This window comes from Chiloscyllium plagiosum, unplaced genomic scaffold, assembly GCF_037043375.1.
Source record: "Chiloscyllium plagiosum isolate Xiang-an unplaced genomic scaffold, Cpla_swu_hap1 HiC_scaffold_46, whole genome shotgun sequence".
NCBI classification, from domain to species: domain Eukaryota; kingdom Metazoa; phylum Chordata; class Chondrichthyes; order Orectolobiformes; family Hemiscylliidae; genus Chiloscyllium; species Chiloscyllium plagiosum.
In genome coordinates this window covers 39,772,125-39,798,105 of record NW_028270184.1, presented here as the reverse complement: position 1 = coordinate 39,798,105, position 25,981 = coordinate 39,772,125, and the positions used below count along the sequence as shown (strand labels likewise).

The 25,981-nt window shown below is 50.6% G+C and overlaps 1 pseudogene; it reads right to left on the bottom strand.

The window, feature by feature from the left end:
• Positions 1–280: 280 nt before the first annotated feature.
• Positions 281–1,243, bottom strand: LOC122552109 (cyclic AMP-responsive element-binding protein 1 pseudogene; annotated as a pseudogene).
• Positions 1,244–25,981: the final 24,738 nt, after the last annotated feature.

The following is a 25,981-nucleotide window of genomic DNA, read 5'->3' as shown; positions in this document are numbered from 1 at the left end:
AGGAGACTTTTCTATCGTTAGCTCAATTACCTCCAAACAGTGTAAAACTAGCTGTTCAGTAATAATGATAGTTTCCAAATCCTCACCTACCTTTGTCTCTTTGCTAGTTACTGGAAATATTAGTATCCTCCACTGTGATATCCCATAACTAAATGCTTCTTCTCATTTTCCAAAGGACCAACATTTACTTTAGCCATTCTTTCCTCGTTATATATATTTATATAAACTTTTGCTATCTGTCTTTATCGTCTGTTATAGTTTATTTTTCTCATGTTCTACATTACTTTTCTTTATAGCTCTTTTGTGGCTTTCGGTTGACCTTTACTGTTTTCCCAGTTCTAGTTTCATGCTGTTTTTGGCCACTTTGTACACCTTCTCTTTCAATTCGATTTTTCAGAACAGCAACCCAATTCTCCAAGCACTTCACATACTCTTTTTTTCTTGCGACGGCACTCTTGAGCTGCTCCCTGTTTTTCATGAGGCGGATTTCATGTTTACGAGTGGTTTCTTCAGCATTCTCGGGCTGGCTTTGCAGGACTGGTGAAGATGCCATAACCATTCTCTGGCCAGCAGTGGAGTTAGGAGTTGTACGGCTCTGATAAGTTTGGACATCTCCAGTAGCAACTTGTACAAGCATTTGGCTGCCCAGCACAAAGATTTGCTGTCCATCAGAGCTCTGTGCATACTGTATAATGGCTGCTCCAACCTTGGCTGCAGCTGCGTTGGTCATTGTTTGTGTCTGGAGTCCTTGCACTGCATCTGTACCATTGTTGGCCAGCTGAAGTGCTCCCCCCTGTGTGATAGCAATGTATTGTCTGCTGCTAGTCTGATAGATGGGTGTCTGCATCGTCATTGTAGTAACGGCTGAGACAGACTCTTCTTCTGATTTCTCCTCATCGATTTCTTGCCACACCAGGGGAATTAGAAGAAAGTTCATTCAGGATTTTGCTGTATGAAGACCGTCTCGATAGAATTGCTCTACCTTTCTGAGAGTCAGTCATGCTATCCACCGATTCCTTGGAGTCCTCACTTTCAGGTATAGTAGAGATCTGAACAGTCTGAACTTGAGGGGACTGTATAACTGAGGACTGAGCTGCTTGGTAACTCCTTGGACTTGAACAGACTGCCCATTCGGCAATTGCACCAAAGTTACTGCTGGACTTGTTGTTGATTGGATCCCAGGCATGGTTACCTGCATGGTCACATGACATATTAATGATCTGGATGAAGGGACTGGGGCCATTCTAACGAAGTTTGCTGATGTTAGGTGGACGGATAGATAGTACTGAGGAAGTGGGGAGGCTGCAGAAGGATCTAGACAGTTTGGAAGAATGGTGCAGGAAATGGCTGATGAAATTCAATGTGAGCAAATGCGAGGTCTTGCACTTTGGAAAAAAGAATACAAGCATGGACTACTTTCTAAACGGTGAGAAAATTCATAAAGCCAAAGTACAAAGGGATCTGGGAGTGCTAGTCGAGGATTCTCTAAAGGTAAACATGCAGGTTAAATCCGTGATTAAGAAAGCGAATGCGATGTTGTCATTTATCTCATGAGGGTTGGAATGTAAAAACAGCGATTTGCTACTGAGACTTTAAAAAGTTCTAGTTAGGCCGCATTTGGAGTACTGTGTCCAGTTTTGGTCCCCACACCTCAGGAAGGACATACTGGCACTGGAGCGTGTCCAGCGGAGATTCACAAGGATAATCCCAGGAATGGTAGGTCTAACATACGAGAAACGGCTGAGGATCCTCGGATTGTATTCATTGGAGTTTAGAAGGTTAAAGGGGGATCTAATAGAAACTTACAAGATAATGCATGGCTTGGAAAGGGTGGACACTAGGAAATTGTTTCCGTTAGGCGAGGAGACTAGGACAAGTGGGCACAGCCTTAGAATTAGAGGGGGTAAATTCAGAACAGAAATGCGGAGACAGTTCTTCAGAGAGTGGTGGGCCCATGGAATTCATTGCCACGGAGTGCAGTGGAGGCTGGGACGCTAAATATCTTCAAGGCAGAGATTGATAAATTCTTGATGTCACAAGGAATTAAGGGCTACGGGGAGAATGCTGGAAAGTGAAGTTGAAATGCCCATCAGCCATGATTAAATGGCGGAGTGGACTCGATGGACCAAAAGGCCTTACATCCACTCCTATGTCTTATGGTCTAATTTGATCACTTTCCTCAGATACCCATTGCCGAGTATGCCTTTTCATGCAGTCCTTCCTTTTCACTGGAATATACATTTGCTGAGCACTTTGTAAAATGTCTTTGAAAATCTTCCACTGCTCATCAACTTCCCACCATAAAAACTTTGTTTACAGCCTACTTTATCCGGATTGTCTCTCATTCTATTGTAGTTCCCAGTGTTCAAGCACCGGACCTAGTTATTAAATTTTATCTTCACACTCTCCATATGTATTCTAATTCAACCATACGGTGATCGCTTCTTCCCAGGAAATCCCTAACTCTGAAGTCATTAGTTATTCCTGCCTCATTGCACAGGGGCCAGATCTTGGATAGCTTGCTCTTTTGTCAGTTCCATTTCATACTGTTCAAGAAGACTATCATGGATACACTTAATGGACTCCTCAATGCTACCTTGACTGAGCTGGTTTGACCAATCTTACATGTAGATTAAAATCACCCACGATAATAGCTGTCCAATATTTACAGGCATTAGTTATTTATTTGTTTATTGGGCATGCCAATGTGATGTTATTATTTGGTGACCTATACACTCCGCCTATCAGTGACTTTCTTGTTAGAATTTTGACTGCATCATTCCTATTTCTCCTAATGTACGGCAATAACAACAACTACTTGCATTGTATGGAATCTTTCACAATGGCAAATCTTCCAAGGTGCTTCATGGATGATCAAAACATTGATTAAAGAGAATGATTTTAAAATACATCTTAAAAGGAGGATATAGAAGATTAGGGAGGCTATTCCACAGACTTCTGCCCTTGACAGCTCCAACTGTGCAGTGAGGCAGGTGGGGTGGGCTGGAAAGGGAACGTGCAAAGGGGAAATGGAAGACAGCAAGCAGTACACAAAGTCTTAAGGGCAGAGGAGGTTCCAGACTGAGTCTGTCTGTCATAGAGAGTATGGCTGCCTCATTGAGTTTGAAGTACTGCAACAGGTCCATGCATGTCATGACTATAGTGATAAAAGAGATTTCTGCTGTCTTAAACAGAGTGACGGATCTTGTATTTTGGGCTTGCGAAATGACAGTGATCTCTAAAAATATGTACGAGGTAGAGTCAGGGCAATAATAAGATGCTGCAACAGGAGGGGAACAGGTAACTCCATACAAAATCCTACTCCTTCTCATCTATTTTCAACTCCAAAACCGAGGGAGTTCCAGAAAAGCACCTTTATATCCCACCACAGCACTTTACCCCACAATCGTGGTATATGTGCACAAGGTTGGAGTGGAACAGACTGTATTGGGACCCTGAAACACTTGGTAAAGACTAAAATCATGTGAGTATTGAGAGCCCCACCACATTGTATACCTTTTCTATTGTTTTTACTCGGTTCCTGACTTCCCTTGTTTTCCCTCATGAACCTGTTCAAAGTTGTTTTTACACACACCTGCACCGTCTATGAATTGAACCCAGGCCTCTCGGTCCAAGATTCGGGATATTTTCACTGCATCACAAGGCATCGACTCCAACTTCCCTTCTCCCTGAATGTTTCTGGTGCTTATCTGCTGAGTCGCGCCTCAATCAACAGTGCAATTGGGAGGAAGGGGCGGAACCGGAGGACAGAGCAGCGTCCGGTCCCCCAACCAGAGTGAGTGAGGAGCGGGGCCAATGCATTATCGGGAGTGAACACTTCAGGATTGGTCAGAAAGTAAACTGTTTTGCAGGATTGATCATTCTCACGACATAGTGGAGCATTAAACCCCTCTCATAAAACAATGTGAGGTTTTAAAGAAATCGTTAAGATGTTAATCTGACAATGCACATATTTCCAATCGATTTATACAATTCGAGTAACAAACGTATTTTCAAACTCCCAGAACGATTGGTAATTTACATACCTGGCCGGTATGGTTAAATTGAACAGAAAAATCTATTAGTTTATGAACCATCTCAATGACTGTAACTCGACAGAGCCATTGTTAATGTCTAATATTTCCCCCATGATTCTGTGCAGGTATGAATATTCTCTATAAACTCACTGATAACCTCCAACGCACGCGCAGTTTCGCTTCTAGGAAGGGCATGCGCAGTGCCATATTAACCAGGACACGGCGAGACATGGAGCAGCTTTCTCAGGGTGCGGCTACGATCGGTTTTAGAGAGCGGCGTGTGGGAGACTCACTGGGAGAAAGGAACGGAGAGAATTCACAAGCCGCGGATAGGTGAAAAAAACCGAAAAAGACCCTCCAGACCCGGATAAGGAGATGGTGGTCTCTGTCGGGAAAGCGGCCCAGGGCCACGGCCGACATTTGTTCGAGGGAAGAGGGAGCGAGGGCCTCAGAGCCGCCATCTTGAGAAGGTCAATGTGCAGGTGGGCGGGGCTATTGGGGTCGAGGCCAATCGGAGGAAAGACCCACCTTCGATTACTTCACTAAAGACATGAATGCACCTGGTGGATTTTTCTTAACATCAGCAATTGTTAATACTCACTTACAGGTTTTTAATTAAATCTTTTTTGAAGCATTTAATTCACATTCAATCATTTGCAATGGTGGGATTGAACCTGTGTCCAGAGCACATTTGCTGAGTTTCTGGATAAATTATCTCACAATAATGCCAATAGGCTATCACTTCGCCTGCTCATAGGTTGCACATCCCAGTGCAACATGAATCAAAACCCTTTCTTCCTGCACAATTGTTGGATCTTGCACTCTGGTGATATTACTTAGTATCTCTCCATGTGATATCCCTCACTGTGTGGGTCTAATTGTTGCCTCTGTCAGTGTCCCTCGCTCTTGCAGCTACTCCAGATCCTGAGCAAACAGAATTCTCCACTCCAGATAGACAATGCAGACTGGGATGTTCCAGATTTCTGTGGGACTCAGTGCCATTTGACATATGTAGCCCTCACTGCATCAGTCTAATTTCCCATTCTGTTTATCTGTCTGTCGGTACTCAGGAAGGTCCTGACCTAATAGACTTCCCAGCTGCGGGGTGTCTCATCCATCCCTCATTGAAGATGGTTTGTCAGCCAGAGAGACACAGGGCAGGGAGATCTGGAGCCTTCAATAAATCCTGCAGTGAGGTAAGATCACTCACAGTGCACAGAGCAGAGAGCAATGAGAGGGCTCCAAACATCAGCTAACAGGACATGACATAGCTATATTGCTGGAGGGGGAGCACAGTACAGACACACCTCAGGTTCAGTCACTGCCTTTCCTGCAGGTTTTGTTGCACTAAGACAACATCGGGAGTGTCACAGTTATCAGTCCAGGCCTGTGCTGTCTTAGTGAGCATCAGTACAAAAGAGGGGAAAGCAGGCCTTCCACGAGAGGGTGGGAATGCTGTCTGGGAATATTCCATTCTGTGTTCCCTCTCCCACACTGTATCTATGGCTTGTCTTGTGGATCAGTGTCTTCAATCATTCTAATGCCAAAAACAGTTCTTATCTCTGTACTTTCCTCCCCTCTCACCAATCACTTCATACGTTCGAAACTTGCTCCAGTCCAGACGACCATCCATATCTCTCTAACTTACTTCAGTCTCGAAAACATGCCTTGTCACGATAGTCCACTCCCCCAATAACCCAAGACTTAGGGTCTGTTTCTGTGCTGCATGACTCTCTGGCCGAAGTAATCAATGCTGACCAGGTTTCCTGAACTGAATGAGTTTCATTTCCCTGCATTTGGCCCATGGCCCTTGAAACCTTCTCCCCTCCATGTTCCTGCCCAAATGTCTTTTCCATGTTGTAATTGTTCTTGTTTCTCCCATGTGCCACTGGCAGTCCATTCCGTATATGAACCATCCTCTGTGGAAAATGTTGCCCCTCAGCTCACTAAGCAAATCTTTGCTCTCGGTCACTCCTCAGTCCTTACCCATCCTGAAGTGGGACACAACCTCTCCCCGGTACAGACTCCCCTTGGGACATACCCATCCTGCTGTGGAACACAATCCCTCACCGGTACAGATGACCCTCGGGCCTTACCCATTCTGCTGTGGGACACAACACCTCCCTGATACAGACTCCCCTTAGGCTTTAGCCATCCTGCTGTGGGACTGAACTCCTCCCTGGTAAAGTCTAATCTTGAGCCTTGCCCACCCTGCGTTTGGACACAACCTCACTTTGGTACAGTTTTCCCTCTGGCCTTCCCCATCCTCCTGTGCGACACACCCCTCCCAGGAACAGACTCCCCTCGGGGCTTACCATCCTGCTGTGAGACACAACACCTCCCCGGTACAGACTCCCCTCGGGGCTTACCCATCCAGCTGTGGGACACAACACCTCCGAGGTACAGACTCCCCTCGGGCCTTAACCATCCTGCTGTGGGGCACAAACCCTCCCTGGTACAGAAGACCTTCGGGCCTTACCCATCCTGCTGAGGGTTCACAACCACATGGGTACAGAGTCCCCTGGGGTCTTTCACATCCTTCTGTGGGACACAATCCCTCCCCGGTACAGACTCTCCTCGGGCCTTACCCATTCTGCTGAGGGACACAACCCCTCCCTGGTACAGAATACCTTCGGGCCTTACCCATCCTGCTGTGGGACACAACCCCTCTACGGGTTGGACTCCCCTCGGGCCTTATCCATCCTGCTGTGGGACACAACCCCTCTACGGGTTGGAATCCCCTCAGGTCTTACCCAACCCCTCCCTGGTGCAGTCTCCCCTGGGGCCTTACCCATCCTGCTGTGGGACACAACCCGTCCCCAGTACAGACTCCCCTCAGGCCTTACCCATCCTGCAGTGGGACACACTCTCCCCTGTACAGATTCCCGTCCGGCCTCACCCACCCTAACGTGGGACACAATGCCTCCCCTGTACAGATTTCCCTCAGACATTACCCATCCCGGGTCCAGACTTGTCCAAGGCCTTGCCCATCCTGCTGTGGGACACGACCCTTTCCCGGTACAGACACCCCTCGGGCCTTCCCCATCCTGCTGTGGGACGCAGCCACTCCCCGGTACAAAGTCCCCTCGGGCCTTACTCATCCTGCTGTGGGACACAGCCCCTCGCGGTGCAGACTCCCCTCGGGCCTTACCCATCCTGCTGTGGGACGCAGCCACTCCCCGGTACAAAGTCCCCTCGGGCCTTACTCATCCTGCTGTGGGACACAGCCCCTCGCGGTGCAGACTCCCCTCGGGCCTTACCCATCCTGCTGTGGGACACAACCCCCTCCGAGGTACAGACTCCCCTCAGGCCTTATCCATACTGCTGTGGGGCACAACCCCTCACGGTGAAAACTCCCCAAAGGCCTCCCCCATCCTGCTGTGGGACACAGCCTCTCCCAGGTACAGAGTCCCCTCGGGCCTTACCCATCCTCCTGTGGGACACAACCACTGCCCGGTACAGAGTCCCCTCGGGCCTTACCCATCCTGCTGTGGGACACAACTACTGCCCGGTACAGACTCCCCTCGGGCCTTACCCATCCTCCTGTGGGACACAATCACTGCCCGGTACAGATTCCCTTCGGGCCTTACCCATCCTGCTGTGGGACACAACCCTCACGGTACAGACTCCCCTCGGGTCTTATCCATCCTGCAGTGGGACACAACCCCTTCCCGGTACAGAGTCCCCTCGGAACCTTACCCATCCTGCTGTGGGACACAACCCCTTCGCGGTACAGAGTCCCCTCGGGCCTTACCCATCCTGCTGTGGGACACAACCCCTCACAGGACAGACTCCCCTCGGGCCTTATCCATCCTGCAGTGGGACACAACCCCTTCCGGTACACAGTCCACTCGGGCCTTACCCATCCTGCTGTGGGACACAACACCTTCCCGGTAGAGAGTCCCCTCGGGCTTTACTCATCCTGCTGTGGGACACAGCCACTCCCCGGTACAGAGTCCCCTCGGGCCTTACCCATCCTGCTGTGGGACAGGTTGACAATTGTATTGAATAATATCCCTCCAGTGTGGAAACAGGCCCTCAGTTCAGCAAGTCCACACCGACCCACGATACATACCCTGCTCAAAATATCTTCAAAATACATAGAAACAATGATCACTGAATTGGTTTAAAACTCTGCAGTTACATTGGGCAGTTTAAAAGTCTCGCTGTATTGGTGATATGTTCCTTTTCTTCAAACAGATAACATTTTTATTAATGCAGCTGATGTTCATTGTGAGAGTGTCTCTGTTAAACTAGAATCTGTTCTGTTTTCTGTGTAACAGGCTGTTGTTGTGTGCGATGGACTGACATTAACAGTGTAATTGACCTGTGAGTCCTTGATCAAGTTTCCTTTGTCTGTAAATCTAGTGATCAGTGAACTACACATCCGCTCTTCTTAGCGAAAACAAAGAATCACTTCTCAACGAAAAAACGGCACATCACAAAGCTATTTCATGGATTTCTGGCACACACCACCAACCAGTGTATCTGGTAAGTCTGTTTCCTAAATAATTCTGAACTCGATCTGTAACTCTAAAAGTATCTGAATTGATTCTCAGTTTGTTGAGAATTCAGCCTCTTTGTTCTGAGCTGTTGTGATGCAGGCGGTGGCTTCATCCTGTCTCTGCCAAGCTTGTTTTCTCCTTCGGTGATTCTGGGAGATTCCTTTCTGCAGGTTAGAATATTCAGTAACTGAACATTGAATGATTTTGACTCTAACAGAGCCTTGTTTTCAGCTCATTATTCACTTTCCATTTCCTGGTTGTGTTGAATGTTACAGAAACAGGCTCTGAGCGATGTTTCCATTCACTTGTATTGGATTTATTGACAGCCACGAGGTCAGTCAGTTTCAGGCTGATGGATCAGTTTCTCTGTCCTATTAGATGATCGTCACTTGCTCAGTTTCCGATGGCTTACCTCAGTGTCAGGCCGTCAGCTGCTGAAACTCTCCATTCAGCATTTGTTCCCTCTCACCATGACTACTCCGATACAGTCCCAGCTTTTCTCCCACATTCTACCTCCATGTACTCATGATCACCTCAGATTCTACTGTCAGTATCCTTACAGCAAGTCACGTACGTCATCTACCTCCATTTCACACTGCTCTACATTACATTCAGTCCAAATGTGATTTCAAAATTCCATTCATTGCTTTTAAAAACACCCATGATCTTGTCCTGTCCAAGCATCCAGGTTCCATCAGGTAGATGGGTGTCCGCGTGGTTGGCTTGGAGCAACAGCAGGACATTGAGGATCGTACAGGGGATAAAGATGGGGTTGGATGCCGAATGTTTAAGGAGAAAGAGCTGGTGTATTGTTGGGGATAGCTTCTCGGGGAGGAGCACAGCGGTAGCCAGGTCTATAACACCATAACGCAATGGCCTAAGTTATCGACAGAGTTTGGACAAGCTGAGACATTTTTCTTCAGCCCATAGGAGACTTAAGGGAAATCTTATAGAAATGTATATAATCATGAGAGGCATGGATGGGGTGAATGCATTCAGTCTTTTTCCCAGGATTGAAGAATTGAGGACTAGAGGGCATCAGTTTAAGGTTAGAGGGGAAAGAATAAAAGGGAACGTTAGCAGCAACTTTTTTACACAGATGCTAATACGGATTCGGAATGAGCTGTCAGTGGAAGTGGCTGAGGCAGGTACACTAAAAACATTTAAAAAACATTTGGACAAATACATGGATAGGAAAGGATTAGAAGTATATGGGGCATGTGCAGGGAAATGGGGATGCCATGGATGGACAGTTTGGTTGCCAGGGATCAGTCTGGCCCCGAGGGCCTATTTCCGTGCTGTAGGACTCTATGACTCTATAACAGAATCTGCTGTAGAACAATGTAAGGCAAAATCCAAGGGAGCGAAAATGGGAGGAGAGGCACTAGTTGGGGGCATAGACAGGTGTTACTGTGGCTGCGTCCGAGACTCCAGGATGGGGTGTTGTATCCCTGGTGCCTAGGTCAAGGACATCTCTGAGCATTTGCTTGAAATTCTGAACTGGGAGAAAGGGAGGCCAGAGGTCATGGTGCACATTGCTACTAACGACACGGGTTGAAAGAGGGAAGAGATCCTGTGGAGTAAGCACAGGAAGTAGAGAACGACTGAAAAGCAGGACCTTGAGGATAGTAATCACTGCGTTACCACCAGTCCCATGTGCTTGTGAGACAAGGAATTGAAAGATAGCAGAGATCAATGCATGGCTGAAGAGCTCGTACAGGGCGGGGAGAGTTTCAGGATCTTGAATCATTGGGACCTCTTCTGGAGCAGGGCTGACCTGAACTAGAGGGGAACTGGTATCCTCACAGGGAGGCTTGCTCCTGCTCCAAGGGAAGGGTTTAAACTAGAATAGCAAGGTCCTGGGAACCACAGCAGCAGGGCAGCACATGGCGGGACAGGAAGGACGGAAGATGTAAATGGGTCAATCGGAAAGGAAATGCAGAGAAATGAACACCATAGTACGAATGGGCTGATTGCGTTAATTTCAACACAAGGCACAACGTAGCTAAGGTAGTTAAGCTCAGATACGATATTGTGGCCATTCCAGAGATTTGGTTCGGAGAAGGACAGGACTGGCTGCTCAATATTCCAGGATTTCATTGTTTCAAACGAAATGGAGAGGAGGGTAAAAAACGTGGAGGAGTTGCATTACCAATCGGAGGGGATGTTACGTCTGCACTCAGCACATACTGGAGGGGCTCGTCCACTGAGGCAACGTGGATAAGAAGGATGCAGTTGATGGGATTATACTATAGGACCCTCCATCTGCCAACGATACCTCGAGGTACAAATGTCTCGGCAGATTATGGAAAGAGGCAATAACAACAGAGTTCTCAAAGTGACTTTAACTTCCCCACCATTTGATGGCACTACTTTAGAGCAAGAGGATGAGACGGTGCAGAGTTTGTTGAGTGTATCCAAGAGGGTTTCTTCAAATAGTAATGTAAATGAGGGTGAGGGGCCATAGTGGACCTTATATTGGTGAATGAGCCTGGCCAGGTGACTGACCTTTCAGTGGGAGACCATTTTGGAAACAGTGATCACAACTTAAGTTTTTTCTTTAAGGCAGCTACGAATAAATGGGATGTTTCTAAATTGTGGGATTGCAAATGATGTCAGTATTAGGCAGGAGCTAGGGAGTGTTAATTGGGAGGATCTGTCATTAGACAATGCCACATTGGGCACGTGGGAGTTAGTTAAAGGCTTGCTGATCGGAGTTCACGACCAGCATTTTCCAGTAAGGAGGAGGGATAAGGCTGGCAATGTAACGGCCCCTTGGATAACAAGGGAGGCTGGGAATTTAGTCAAAAGGGGTAAAGGAAAAGCCTATGCAAGGTTTGAGAAGCGAGAATTGGACATGGCATGTGAGGAATGTAAAAAACAAAAGCTGGGAGGAACCTGAACAGGGAATGAGCAGAGCAAGGAGGGGCATGCCCTTCGCAAGTAGGGTTAAAGTGAATCCCAAATCGTTCTGGAGATAATTAGCCATAAGAGGGTATGATAATGGATCGTTACAGTGCAGGACAGGCCTTTTCGCCCTCAATGTTGCACCGACCTGTGAAAATAATCTGACGCCTATCCAAACCTACACCCTTCCAATATTACCCATATTTTTGTCCAATGCCCATTTAAATGCCCTTTGCGTCGGCGATTCTAGTACTGTTGCAGGCAATTAAGTCACCTATCGACCTTCTTCTCTCCAACTAAAACAGCTTCCATTCCCTCAGCCTTTCCTTGTAAGACCTTCCTTTGATACCAGGCCATATCCCCGTATATCTACTCTGTACCCTTTCCACAGCTTCCACATAACTAGGAAAGAGGTCGGGCCAGTCAAGTCTAAAGGAAGGAACTTGTGCTTGAAATCAGTGGAAGTGGACGAGATCCTAAATAATCACTTTGCATTGGCATTCACCCAGGAAAAGAATATAGAGGATAATGAGATTTGTGTGGAGCATGCTAATGTGCTCGGGCATTTTTGAGGCCGAGAAAGAAGCGTAAGATTTCTTGAAGAGCATAAAAGTGGATTAATCCTGAGGGCCCGATGGTATCTATCCCAGGTTATTGAGAAAGGCAAGACAGGAGATTTTTGGGGTCTTGGCCATCATGTTTGACTCCTAACTAGCCACTGGAAAGGTCGCAGAGGACTGGTGAGTAGCTTATGGTTTTCCTCTCTTCAAGAAAGGCAATAGGGACGATCTAGGAAATTATAGCCTGGTGGGTCTCAGCTCAGTGGTTGGGAAGTTTTGGACAGAATTCTTACGGATAGGATTTATGCAGATTTGGTAAAGAATGACCTAATTATGGACGGTCAGCGCAGCGCCATGAGATGCACAGGGTTGACAGTCAAAATGTTTTACCCAGAGTTGAAATATCTTTACTAGAGACTGTGCATTTAAGATGAGAGGGGGAGAGCTCAAAGGAAATGTGAGGGGTAGTATGTTTTCCACAGAGAGTGTTCGGAATCTGGAACATACTGCCAGAGATGATGGAGGAGGCAGATATGAGAGGGGTGTTTAAGGGGTTTTTGGGTAAGCATGTGAATATGCAAGGATATGGAACAAAGATAGGCAGAAAGGATGAGTTTAATTTGGTGTCACATTCAGCACAACATTCTGGGCCCATTCCTGTGCTGTACTGTTCTTTGTTGTGTTTCTTTTGTTACAACATGACGGTGACCCCCTCTGTTAATTAAACCAAACACCCAGAAAAGTTCACCTCCCCACGTAATCTGTTAAAGTCTGAGTGACTGAGAACTCACAAATTCCACTATTTAAAGAAAATAGCATCAATTCATTTTTAACATGTAAAGTGAATATTAAACAACTATTCATAAATCTAAGCTCTCCCTTTCTCTTCACTGCTTATTATCTGCCTCCAGCTCTATAACTATACGTTATTTCAATAAGACACTCATTAAAATACATCAATTTAATTTCACACCCACACAGTGACTCGTGTCTTTTGTGTCTTTCTGCTTCTGGCGGAGGGTCTCCCTGGGTCGTCGTTGTCTTCTTTTACTCTGAGTATGTTTCATATGAAAAGGTACCCTTTGATTGAGACACTTTCCTAATTTATTGGTGAGCAAGATGTTAACTCTCCCAGACAGCAGTTACTCTCTGACCAGTTTTTAAAATGTCTGCATTTTAATACCCCCATTAGCTCATCTCATTGGCTTCAAGCTGGCAAAACAATAAATTCATACTCGATTGGGTTTTGGAATCTTGGGGTATAATTTAAACTGATAAGTTAAATTTGAATTATTCTCAAAACAGCAACCAACTCAGGTCTATATTTCACGACCAAATGTTACATTTGTTTGCTTTCCCAGTACACTCTGGGATTGCTGGCCAGTCATATATGGTACACAGGTAGTTGTAAGCTCTCAGTTCAGAAGAGTGTTCTCTCTCTCTCTCTCTCACGTTCAACTTTATAACACTTTGAGCATTATCTTATCAGCAAGTTCATTTATTAAAGTGACAAGCAGCAGATTGTTTACATGACATTTTTGTTTTGTGTTTGTGAGAGGATCATGGTGCTGTGTGCAACAGACTGTCACTAATAAGATTATGCTCCCGATAACGCAGATTTCCTTTGTCTGTAAATTCTGCACGAAGTGATTTAAACACCTGGAAAGGGGTTTGGTTTTCCAATGTGATTTCCATTAATGCATTTAGTGGAACCTCAGGCAGACAGATGGACACAGATGGGTGCAAATTTGTTTTCTCCCCTGAAGGAAGCACACGCTGCCATCAGAGTGTTTGTAACAGAAGGGCACTGACTCATTCCTGGGACTGGAGGTTGTTTACAAAGTGGGACTAAGTGGGGGAGTACTGCTTGTGAATAAGAAGTGATTTCATTGAACTGGATATTATTACCAAAGAGATTGGCAGGGTTGATGTTGGTAGCTGTCTCTGCTGATAGGAATCTACAATGGGTCACAGTCTCAGGACTGGAGAGCAGCTTGAGTGACAGAGATAAGGAGAAATGACGTCACTCAAACACCTGAGAATCTGATCATTTCCACCTCAAGAACGGAATCACTGACTACATGCCAGAGAATAATTTGCAATGTTTGCGATACTAAGTGGATCAAAAGATGTTGCAGAAACTGTCAGTTCTGAAAGGTTAACGATGATGTTACTAAAATGAACACAAATGATGTGGCTGCTGGAAATTTGAAACAGACCGGCAGCTAATGTAGAGAGAGAGAAGCAGAGTTAATGTTTTGCATTTGATGTGACTTTTAAGCAGAACAAAGAATGTTATTAAGCTATGGTCAGACTCCTGGGGCTAAATGGTATCGTTCTGTCCGTGTGGTTGAATTTGTTTGGGAGAAACAATCCCCTCATTTGCTTGACTTTGGCGTTGTGATTGCGCTATTGAAACAGCAAGGACTCTTTCTGGGTCTCATTGATATCTGGGTGTAAATTAGGGTCCGTTGTTCATCGCTGACTCTGTAGGCAGTTCTGATACATGGGAATATTCAATTTAAAATGTTTATCTTGCAAAACAGGTAGATTTTCTCCCAGACAGGGAATCAGACGTCCATTACTGATCCTCACTGACCATGACAGGACTCAAACCGAGAGATTTATTTTTGTGACTGACACAGTCAGATGTGGTGTGCAGTAGCTCACACAGTCCTGTTCTTCCACACATCCCAGCTTCTGGACTCTGAAACAGAGGATCTCGATGGAGAAACACTTCCAACAGATGGCACAATCCAAGAGACACCCAATATCCACATTTTCCCTCGGGGGGAGTCCCTGAAAAGTTGTCAGTCAGGATCACAACAGATATTTCTATAATATTTACTAAGTTAATGCTAGGACAGAGAGATTCACTGGAGGCCCAGATTGTCAGCTTGAAGAGTAGTCACTGCTTTGATGTAGGAAATAGAAGGGTATCATTTGGATTGTTCATTTCACCCATTTGTAGAGAGGGCTATAGCTTTCATTGTGAGTGGGAGCTTGAGAGAAGCTGATTTAGCGTGGTTGTGGGGATGTTTATACAAACTTTCAGGAACGGATTAATACACCAGATGAATCTGTCAGTGTTTACAGGGGGCTCTGATGGGGGTAGGGGGAATGTGTCAGTGTTTACAGGGGGCTGCGAGGGGGGTAGGGGGAATGTGTCAGTGTTTACAGGGGGCTCCGGGGGGGGAATGTGTCAGTGTTTACAGGGGGCTCTGAGGGGTGGGCAGGGGGAATGTGTCAGTACTTAGAGGGGGTCAGAGGGAGGTGGGCAGAGGGAATGTGTCAGTGTTTACAGGGGGCTCCGAGAGAGGTGGGGGGAATATGTCAGTGTTTACAAGTGGCTTCGAGGGGGGTGGGCAAGGGGAATGTGTCAGTGTTTACAGGGGGCGCCGAGGCGCTGGGGGGAATGTACCTCTATTTACAGGGGCTCCCGTCCCCTCACCCACGCCCAACACCGTCCAAACCCGCTCCCATCAACCACGTCCGTAACTATACCCCCACCACGACCGACACCGTTTCCCCCCAACCCCGTGCAACGCCGTTCCCCCCAACCCCGCCCACCAACCCCGTGCAATGCCGTTCCCCCCTAACCCCGTCACCCCAACCCCGTGCAACGCTGTTGGCCCCCAACCCCGTGCAACGCCGTTTCCCCCCAACCCCTTGCAACGGCATTGCCCCCCCAACCGCGTGCAACGGCATTGCGCCCCCAACCCCGTGCAACACCGTTCCCCCAACCCCGTTCAACGCCGTTTCCCCCAACACTGTCCCCTAACCCCCGTGCAACGCCCTTTCCTCCCCAACCCCGTGCAACGCCGTTCCCCCCAACCCCGTGCAACGCCGTTCCCCCCAACCCCGTCCCCCTAACCCCGTGCAATGACATTCCCCCAAGCCCGTCCCCCCAACCCCGTCCACCTAACCCCGTGCAATGCCGTTCCCCCCAAGCCCGTCCCCCAACCCCGTGCATGCTGTTCCCCCCCAACCCCGTGCAACGCCGTTTCCCCCCAACCCCGTGCAACGGCATTGCCCCCCAACTCCGTGCAACGCTGTTTCCCCCGCAACCCTGTGCAACGCCGTTCCCCAACCCCGTGCAACGCCGTTCCCCCCAACCCCGTGCAACGCTGTTCCCCCAACCCCGTGCAACGCCGTTCCCCCCAACCCCGTGCAACGCTGTTTCCCCCAAACCCCGTGCAACGCCGTTTTCCCCCCCAACCCCGTGCAACGCCGTTGCCCCCCAACCCCGTCCAACAGCATTGCCTCCCAACCCCGTGCAACGCCTTTCCCCCAACCCCGTGCAACGCCGTTCCCCCCAACCCCGTGCAATGCTGTTCCCCCAACCCTGTCCCCCCAACCCCATGCAACGCCGTTCTTCCCCCTAACCCCGTGCAACGCGGTTTTTCCCGCAACCCCGTGCAACGCCGTTTTCCCCCAACCCCGTGCAACGCCGTTTTCCCCCCAACCCCGTGCAACACCGTTCCTCCCAACCCCGTGCAAAACCTTTCCCCCTTACCCGAGTAACGCTTTTTCCCCCCCAACCCCGTGCAACGCCGTTCCCCCCAACCCCGTGCAACGCCGTTCTCCCCAATCCCGTGCAACACCGTTCCCCCCCACCCCATCCGACACCGCTCCCCGCAGCCCCGTGCAACACCGTTCCTCCCCCAACCCCGTGCAACACCGTCCCCCCAATCCCGTGCATCGCCATTCATCCCCACCCCGACCGACACCGTTTCCCTTCCCAACTCCGTGCAACACCATCCCCACAACCCCGTCTCCCCACCTCGTGTAATGCCGTTCCCCCCAACTCCGGACAACGCTGTTTCCCCCAACCCTGTCCATCCCCTTTGCCCCCAAACCCGTTGCCACAACACCGTTGCCACCAATCCCAGAGTGCCTAAGGGTATCCTCAGAGTGTGTGAGGGAGTCCCCAGCGTGTGACAGGGAGGATCCCAGGGAGTCCCAGATTGTGTGAGAGAGTCCCATGGTGTGTAAGGGAATCCCCGAGTGTAAGAGAGAATCACAGAATGTCCCAGAGTGTTTTTGCGCGAGAGAACGTCCCGGGGTTGGGGGGTTGCACGCGAGAGCGTCCCTGGTGGTGGGGGGCGCGGTTTCATACGTGAGAGAGAGTGTCCCGGGGTGGGGGTGTGCGCGTAAGCGACAGGGCGTCCCAGGGGTGCGCGCGCATGCGAGAGAGATTCGGTAAGGTCGCCCCAGAGTGTGTTAGGGATTCCAAGAGCGTGTGAAAGTATTCCAGTGTGTGCCCAGAGTGTGTGGGAGAGGGTCCCAGTGTCCCAGAGTGTGTGGGAGAGGGTCCTAGTGTCCCAGAGTGTGTGTGAGAGAGTGTGAATCCCAGATTGCGTAAGGGAATCCCAGTGTCCCAGAGTGTGTTAGGGATTCCTAGAATGTGTGAGAAAATACCAGAGAGTCCCAGAGTGTAAGAGAGAATCCCAGAGTGTGAAATGGAATCCCAGAGTGAGTGAGAGAGAGTCCCAGAGTGAGTGAGAGAGTCCCAGAGTCCCATGGTGTTTAAGGGAATCCCCGAGTGTTAGAGAGATTCCCCGAGTGTGCCAGAGTGTGTGAGAGAATCCCAGTGAGTGTAAGAGAATCACAGTGTCCCAGAGTGAGTGGGAGAAGGTCCCAGTGTCCCAGTGTCCCAGGTTGTGTGAGAGCGTCCCAGGTTGTGTGTGAGTCCCAGAATGTGTGAGAGAATCCCATAGTGTCCCAGAGTGTGTCAGAGAGGGTCCCAGTGGCCCAGATTGCGTAAGGTAATCCCAGAGTGCGTGAGAGGGAATCCCAGAGTGTGTGAGAGAATCCCAGAGTGTCCCAAGGTGTGTGAGAGTCCCAGTGTCCCAGATTGAAGAAGGGAATCCCAGAGTGTGTGAGAGGGAATCCCAGAGTGTGCAAGAGATTTCCAAAGTGTCCCAGGGTGTGTGAGAGAGTCCCAGTGTCCCAGATTGGGTAAGGGAATTCAAGAGTGGCGAGAGAATCCCAGAGTGTGTAACAGAATCCCACAGTGAGAGAGAGAGAGTCCCAGAGTGAGTGAGAGAGTCCCAGAAACCCATGGTGTGTAAGAGAATCCCCGAATGGAAGAAAGATTCCCCGAGTATGCCAGAGTTTGCGAGAGAATCCCAGTGAGTGTAAGTGAATCACAGTGTCCCGGAGTGTGTGAGAGAGTCCCAGAATGTATGAGAGAATCCCATTGTGTCCCAGAGTGTGTGTGAGGGAATCCCAGAGTGTGTGGGAGAGGGTCCTAGCGTCCCAGATTGCGTAAGGGAATTCTAGAGTGTCCTAAAGTGTGTAAGCGATTCCTAGAGTGTGTGAGAGAATCCCAGAATGTGTGTGAGGGAGTCCCAAAATGTGTGAGCCAATCCCAGAGTGTCCCAGAGTATGTGAGAGATTCCCCGAGTGTGCGAGATAATACCAGTGTGCGTAAGAGGATAACTGTGTCCCAGAGTGTGTGGGAGTGGGTCCAACAATGGGTGGGAGAAGGTCTCAGTGTCCCAGGCTGTCTGGGAGAGTCCCACGTTGTGCGAGAGAGTCCCAGACTGTGTCAGAGAATCCCACAGTGTCCCGGAGTGTGTAACGGAATCCCAGAGTGTGAGAGAAAATCACAGTGTCCCAGAGTGTGTGAGAGTGCCCAGAGTGTGTGTGAGAGAATCCCAGAGTCCTTTGGTGTGTAAGGGAATCCCTGAGTGTAAGAGAGAATCACAGAATGTCCCAGAGTGTTTAAGGGAAACCCAAAGTGTGTGTGTGAGTGAGTGAGTCCCAGGGTGTGTGTGTGTGTGTGTGTGTGTGTGTGTGTGTGTGTGTGTGTGTGTGTGTGTGTGTGTGTGTGTGTGTGTGTGTGTGTGTGTGTTTGAGAGAGAGAGAGAGTGAGTGAGTCAGTCCCAGGCTGTGTGCGTGTGAGAGTGAGTGAGTCAGTCCCATGCTGTGTGTGTGTGTGTGTGGGCGAATGAGTCAGTCCCAGGCTGTGTGTGTGTGTGTGTGTGTGTGTGTGTGTGTGTGTGTGTGTGTGTGTGTGTGTGTGTGTGTGTGTGTGTGTGTGTGTGTGTGTGAGAGAGAGAGAGAGAGAGAGAGAGAGAGAGAGAGAGAGTGAGAGTGAGTGAGTCAGTCCCAGGATGTGTGTGTGTGTGAGTGAGTCAGTCCCAGGCTATGTGCGTATATCTCCGTCACAGTGAACCCCTCACACTCACTCCATCACCATCACGCTGGCACCCTCACACTGACCCAATCACCAGAATCCTGACCCCCTCACACTCATTCCATCGCCATCACCCTAACCCCCTCACACTCATTCCATCACCGTCACCCTGACCCCCTCACACTGACTCAATCACCATCACCCTGACCCCATCACACTCACTCAATCACCGTCACCCGGACCTCCTCACACTCACTCCATCCCCGTCACCCTGACCCCCTCATACGCACTCCATCAACGTCACCCTGACCCTTTCACACTCACTCTGACCCTTCAAACTGACTTTCGCACTGTCTCCCTGACCCCCTCACATTCACTCCATCACCCTCACCCTGACCCTTTCACACTCACTCCATCACTGTCACCCTGACCCTCTCACTATCATTCCAACCTAGTTAATCTGACCCCCTCACACTCACTCCATCACCGTCATCCTAACCCCCTCACACTGTCTCCATCAACGTCGACCTGACCCCCTCTCAAACGCTCCATCACTGTCACCCTGACGCCCTCACACTCGCACCCTCACCCTCACTCGGGCCACCTCACAGTCACTCCCTCACCTTCACCCTGGCTACCTCATACTCACTCTATCACTGTCACGCTGACCTGTCACAGTCACTCCACCACCGTCACCCTCAACCTCTGACACTCACTCCATCACACTCACACTGACCACCTCACACTCGCTCCATCACCGTCACCCTAACCCCCTCACACTCACTCCATCACACTCACACTGACCGCATCACACTCACTCCATCACAGTCACCCTGACCCTCTCACATTCACTCCATCACTGTCACACTGATCCCCTCACACGCACTCCATCACCGACACTCTTACCCCCTCACACACACCATCACGGTCACCCTGACCCCCTCGCACTCACTCCATTACCGTCACCCTGAACACCTCACACTCACCCACTCACAGTCACAATGACGCCCTAACACTCACTCCATCACCGTCACCCCGACCCCTCACACCCACTCCATTACCCCTACTCTGACCCACTAATACTCACTCCATCCCCGTCACCCTGACCCTCTCACACTCACGCCATCACCGTCACCCTGACCCTCTCGCACTCCCTCCATCACTGTCACCCTGACCCCCTCACACTCACTCCATCATGGTCATTCTGACCCCATCACACTGTCACAATCACCATCACCTAGAGGCCCTCACACTCACGCCATCGCCGTCACACTGATCACCTCACACTCACGTCATCACAGTCGCCCTGACACACTCACACTCACTCCATCACCGTCACACTGACCCTCTCACACTCACTCCAGCACCGTCACACTGACCCTCTCACACTCTATCCATCACCGTCACCCTAACCCCCTCACACTCTCTCCATCACCGTCGCCCCGACCCACTCACACTCGCTCCTTCACTCTCACCCTGACCCACTCACACTCGCTCCTTCACTCTCATCCTTGCCACCTCACACTCACTCCATCACATTTACCCTGGCCACCTCATACTCACTGTATCAATTACCCTGACATCCTCACACTCACTCCATCACTGTCACCTTGGCCGCCTCACACTCACTCAATCACCATCACCCTGATCCTCTCACACTCACTCCTTCACTGTCACCTTGGCCCGCTCATACTCACTCCATCACCCTCACCCTGACACCATCGCACTCACTCCATCACAGTCTCCCTGACCCCCCCACACTCACTCCATCACCCTCATTCTGACCCCTTCACACTCACTTCATCACAGTCACCATGATCACCTCACACTCGCTCCATCACCCTCACCCTGACCTCCTCACACTCACTCCATCACCATTACACTGACCTCCTCACACTCACTCCATCACCATTACACTGATCCCCTCACACTCACTTCATCACCGTCAGCCTGACCCCCTCACACTCAATCCATCACAGTCACCCTGACATCCTCACACTCACTCCATCACCCTCACCCTGACATCATCGCACTCACTCCATCACAGTCCCCCTGAACCCCTCACACTCACTCCATTACCCTCATCCTGACCCCTTCACACTCACCACATCACAGTCACCATGATCACCTCACACTCTCTCCATCAACGTCACCCTGAACCCCTCACACTCACTCCATCACCATCACCCTGACCATCTCATACTCTATCACCATCACCATGATCCCCTCACACTCACTCCATCACCGACACCCAGGCCTCCCCACACTCACTCCATCACCGTCACCCTGACCCTCTCGCACTCCCTCCATCACTGTCACCCTGACCCCCTCACACTCACTCCATCATGGTCATTCTGACCCCCTCACACTCACTCCATCATGGTCATTCTGACCCCCTCACACTGACACAATCACCATCACCCAGACGACGTTCCACTCACGCCATCGCCGTCACACTGATCACTTCACACCCACGTCATCACGATCACCCTGACACACTCACACTCACTCCATCACCGTCACCCTAACCACCTCACATTCTCTCCATCACCGTCGCCCTGAAGCTCTCTTACTCGCTCCATCACCATCATCCTGACCCACTCACACTCGCTCCTTCACTCTCACCCTTGCCACCTCACACTCACTCCCTCACCCACACCCTGGCCACCTCACACTCACTCCATCATCGTCACACTGAACCACTCACACCAACTGCATCACCGTCACCTAGACCCCCTCATATTCCCTCCATCACCCTCACCCTGGCCACCTCAAACTCACTGTATCAATCACCCTAACATCCTCACACTCACTCCATCACTGTCACCTTGGCCGCCTCACACTCACTCAATCACCTTCACCCTGACCCCCTCACACTCACTCCTTCACTGTCACCTTGGCCCGCTCATACTCACTCCATCACCCTCACCCTGACACCATTGCACTCACTCCATCACAGTCTCCCTGAACCCCCCACACTCACTCCATCACCCTCATTCTGACCCCTTCACACTCACTCCATCACAGTCACCATGATCACCTCACACTCGCTCCATCACCCTCGTCCTGACCTACTCACACTCACTCCATAACCATTACACTGATCCCCTTACACTCACTCCATCACCGTCAGTCTGACCCCCTCACACTCAATCCATCACAGTCACCCTGACATCCTCACACTCACTCCATCACTGTCACCCTGACCCCCTCACACTCACTCCATCACTGTCACCTTGGCCGGCTCACACTATCTCCATCACCATCACCCTGAAACCATCGCAGTCACCCCATCACCGTCACCCTGAACCCCTCACACTCACTCCATCACCATCACCCTGACCATCTCATACTCTATCACCATCACCATGATCCCCTCACACTCACTCCATAACCAACACCCAGGCCTCCACACACTCACTCCATCACCGTCATCCTGACCCCCCTCACACTGACACAATCACCGTCACCCAGACGACCTCACACTCACTCCATCACCGTCATACTGACCTTCTCACACTCACTCCATCACCGTCACACTGACCCTCTCACACTCACTCTATCACCGTCAGCATAACCCCCTCATACTCGCTCCATCACCCTCGCCATGGCCACATCACACTCACTCTATCATCGTCACACTGACCCACTCACACCAACTCCATCACCATCACCCTGACAGTCTCACACTCACTCCATCGCTGTCACCTTGCCCCCATCACACTCCCTCTGTCACTCTCACCCTGGCCACCTCATACTCACTGTATCAACGTCACCCTGGCACTCTCCCACTTACTCCATCCTCCTCACCCAGACTCATCACACTCACTTCATCACCGTCACCCTGGCCCACTCACACTCACTGTATCACAGTCACACTGACGCACTCACACCAACTCCATCAACGTCACCCTGACAGTCTCACATTCACTCTATCCCTGTCACCTTGACACCATTACACTCATTCCATCACCATCATCCTGACCCACTCATACTCACTCTATCACCGTCGCCCTGACCCTCTCTCACTCACTTCATCACCGTCACCCTGACACTCTCACACCCACTCCTTCAACATCACCCTGACCCCTCACACTCATACTATCACTATCACCTTGATCCCCACACTCACTCCATCACCCTCACCCTAACTGCCTCACACTCGCTGCATCACAGTCACACTGACCCTCTCAAACTCACTCCATCACCCTCACCCTGACCGCCTCTCACTCACTACATCACCGTCACCCTGACCCCCTCACACTCACCCAGTCACAGTCTCTATGACCCCCTCACACTCACTCCATCACTGTCACCCTGACCCCCTCACACTCACCCAGTGACAGTCACTATGTCCCCATCACGCTCACTCCATCACCATCTCCCTGACCTCTTCACACTCACTAAATCACCGTCACCCTTCCACCCTCACACTCTCTACATCACCGTCACCCTGAACCCCTCACACTCACTCCATCACCATCACCCTGACCACTGCATACTCTATCACCGTCACCCTGACCCCCTCACACTCACTCCATCAGTGTCACCTTGGCCGCCTCACACTCACTCCATCACCGTCACCCTGACCCTCTCATACTCACTCCATCACAGTTGCCCTGGCCCACTCACACTCACTCTATCACAGTCACACTGACCCACTCACACCAACTCCATCAACGTCACCCTGACAGTCTCACACTCACTCTATCACTGTCACCTTCACACCATTACACTCATTCCAACACCATCATCCTGACCCACTCATACTCACTCTATCACCATCGCCCTGACCCTCTCTCACTCACTTCATCACCGTCACCCTGACACTCTCACACTCACTCCTTCAACATCACCCTGACCCCCTCACACTCATACCATCACTGTCACCTTGATCCCCTCACACTCACTGTATCTCCATCACCCTAACCGCCACTCACTGCATCATCGTCACACTGACCCTCTCACACTCACTCCATCGCCCTCACCCTGACCGCCTCTCACTCACTCACTACATCACCGGCACCCTGACCCCCTCACACTCACCCAGTCACAGTCTCTATGACCCACTCACACTCACTCCATCGCTGTCACCCTGACCACCTCACACTCACTCCATGACTGTCGCACTGACGCCCAGACACTCATTCCATCACCGACACACTTACCCCCTCACACTCAAACCATCACCGTCACCCTGACCCCCTCGCACTCACTCCATCACCCTCACCCTGACCCCCTCACACTCACTGCATCACCGTCACACTGATCCCCTCACACTCACACCATCACCATCACCCTGACCGCCTCGTACTCACTCCATCACTTTCAACCTGACCCCCTCACACTCACCCAGTGACAGTCACTATGTCCCCATCACGCTTACTCCATCACCGTCTCCCTGACCTCTTCACACTCACTTCATCACCGCCATGCTGACACCCTCACACTCACTCCAAACCCGTCACATTGAAGCCCTCACACTCACTCCATCTCCGTCATCCTGACTCTCTCTCACTCACTCAATCACGGTCATCTGACCTCCTCACACTCACTCCATCACCGTCACCCTGACCGCCTCACACTCACTCCATCATCGGCACCCTGACCACCTCACACTCACTCCATGACACTCACCCTGAACCCTTCATACCCACTCCATCACCGTCACACTGAACCCCTCACACTCACTTTGTCTCCGTCTCCGTCACACTGAACCCCTCACACTCACTTTGTCTCCGTCTCCGTCACCCTGACCCCCTCACACTCACTCCAACACCGTCACACTGACCCCCACACACTGACTCCATCACTGTCACACTTACCCCCTCGCACTCACTCCATCACCGTCACCCTGACCCCCTCACACTCACTCCATCACCATCACCATATCCACCTCACACTCACTCCATCACCGTCAACCTGACCCCCTCAGACTCACATCTACATCATCCCCACCGTTACGCTCACCCCCACACACTCTACCACCATCACACACCGTGCCCACACCGCCCCCACCGTCACGCCCACTCCCACACACTCCGCCACCATCCCACACACTGCGCCACCCCATCCCCACCATTACACTCCACCACCCTCACACTCACTGCTCCACACCACCCTCACCGACACGCTAACCCCACACACTCCACCATCCTCACACACCATCCTCCACATCACCCACACCATCACGCTCACTCGCACACACACCATCACCATCACCCACACACTGCCCCACACGACCACCACTGTCATGCTCATCCCCACGCACTCCACCACCATCACACACGCTGCCCCACACTGCCCCCACTGTCACGCTCACCCCCACACACTCCACCACCCTCACACGCACTGCCCCACACCATCCTCACCGACACGCTCATCCCCACACATTCCACCACCTTCACTCACACTTCCCCACACTACCCTCACAGTCATGCTCATACCCACACACTCAACTACCATCACACACACTGCCCCACACCATCCCCACCGTCACGCCCACCCCCACACATGGCAAGACACCCTCACACAGTGCCCCACACCACCCACACCCTCCCGCTCACACCCACACACTCCAACACCCTCACACACACACTGCTCCACATCACCCCCACCGTCATGCTCACCGCCACACACTCCATGATCCTCATACACTGTTCTCCTCACTACCCCCACGGCCACGCTCACCCCCACACATTCCACCACCCTCACACACATTTCTCCACAACACCCTCACAGTCACGCTCACCGTCACACACTCCACCACCATCACACCCACTGCCACACACCACCCCCACTGTAATGCTCACCCCCACAAGCTCCACC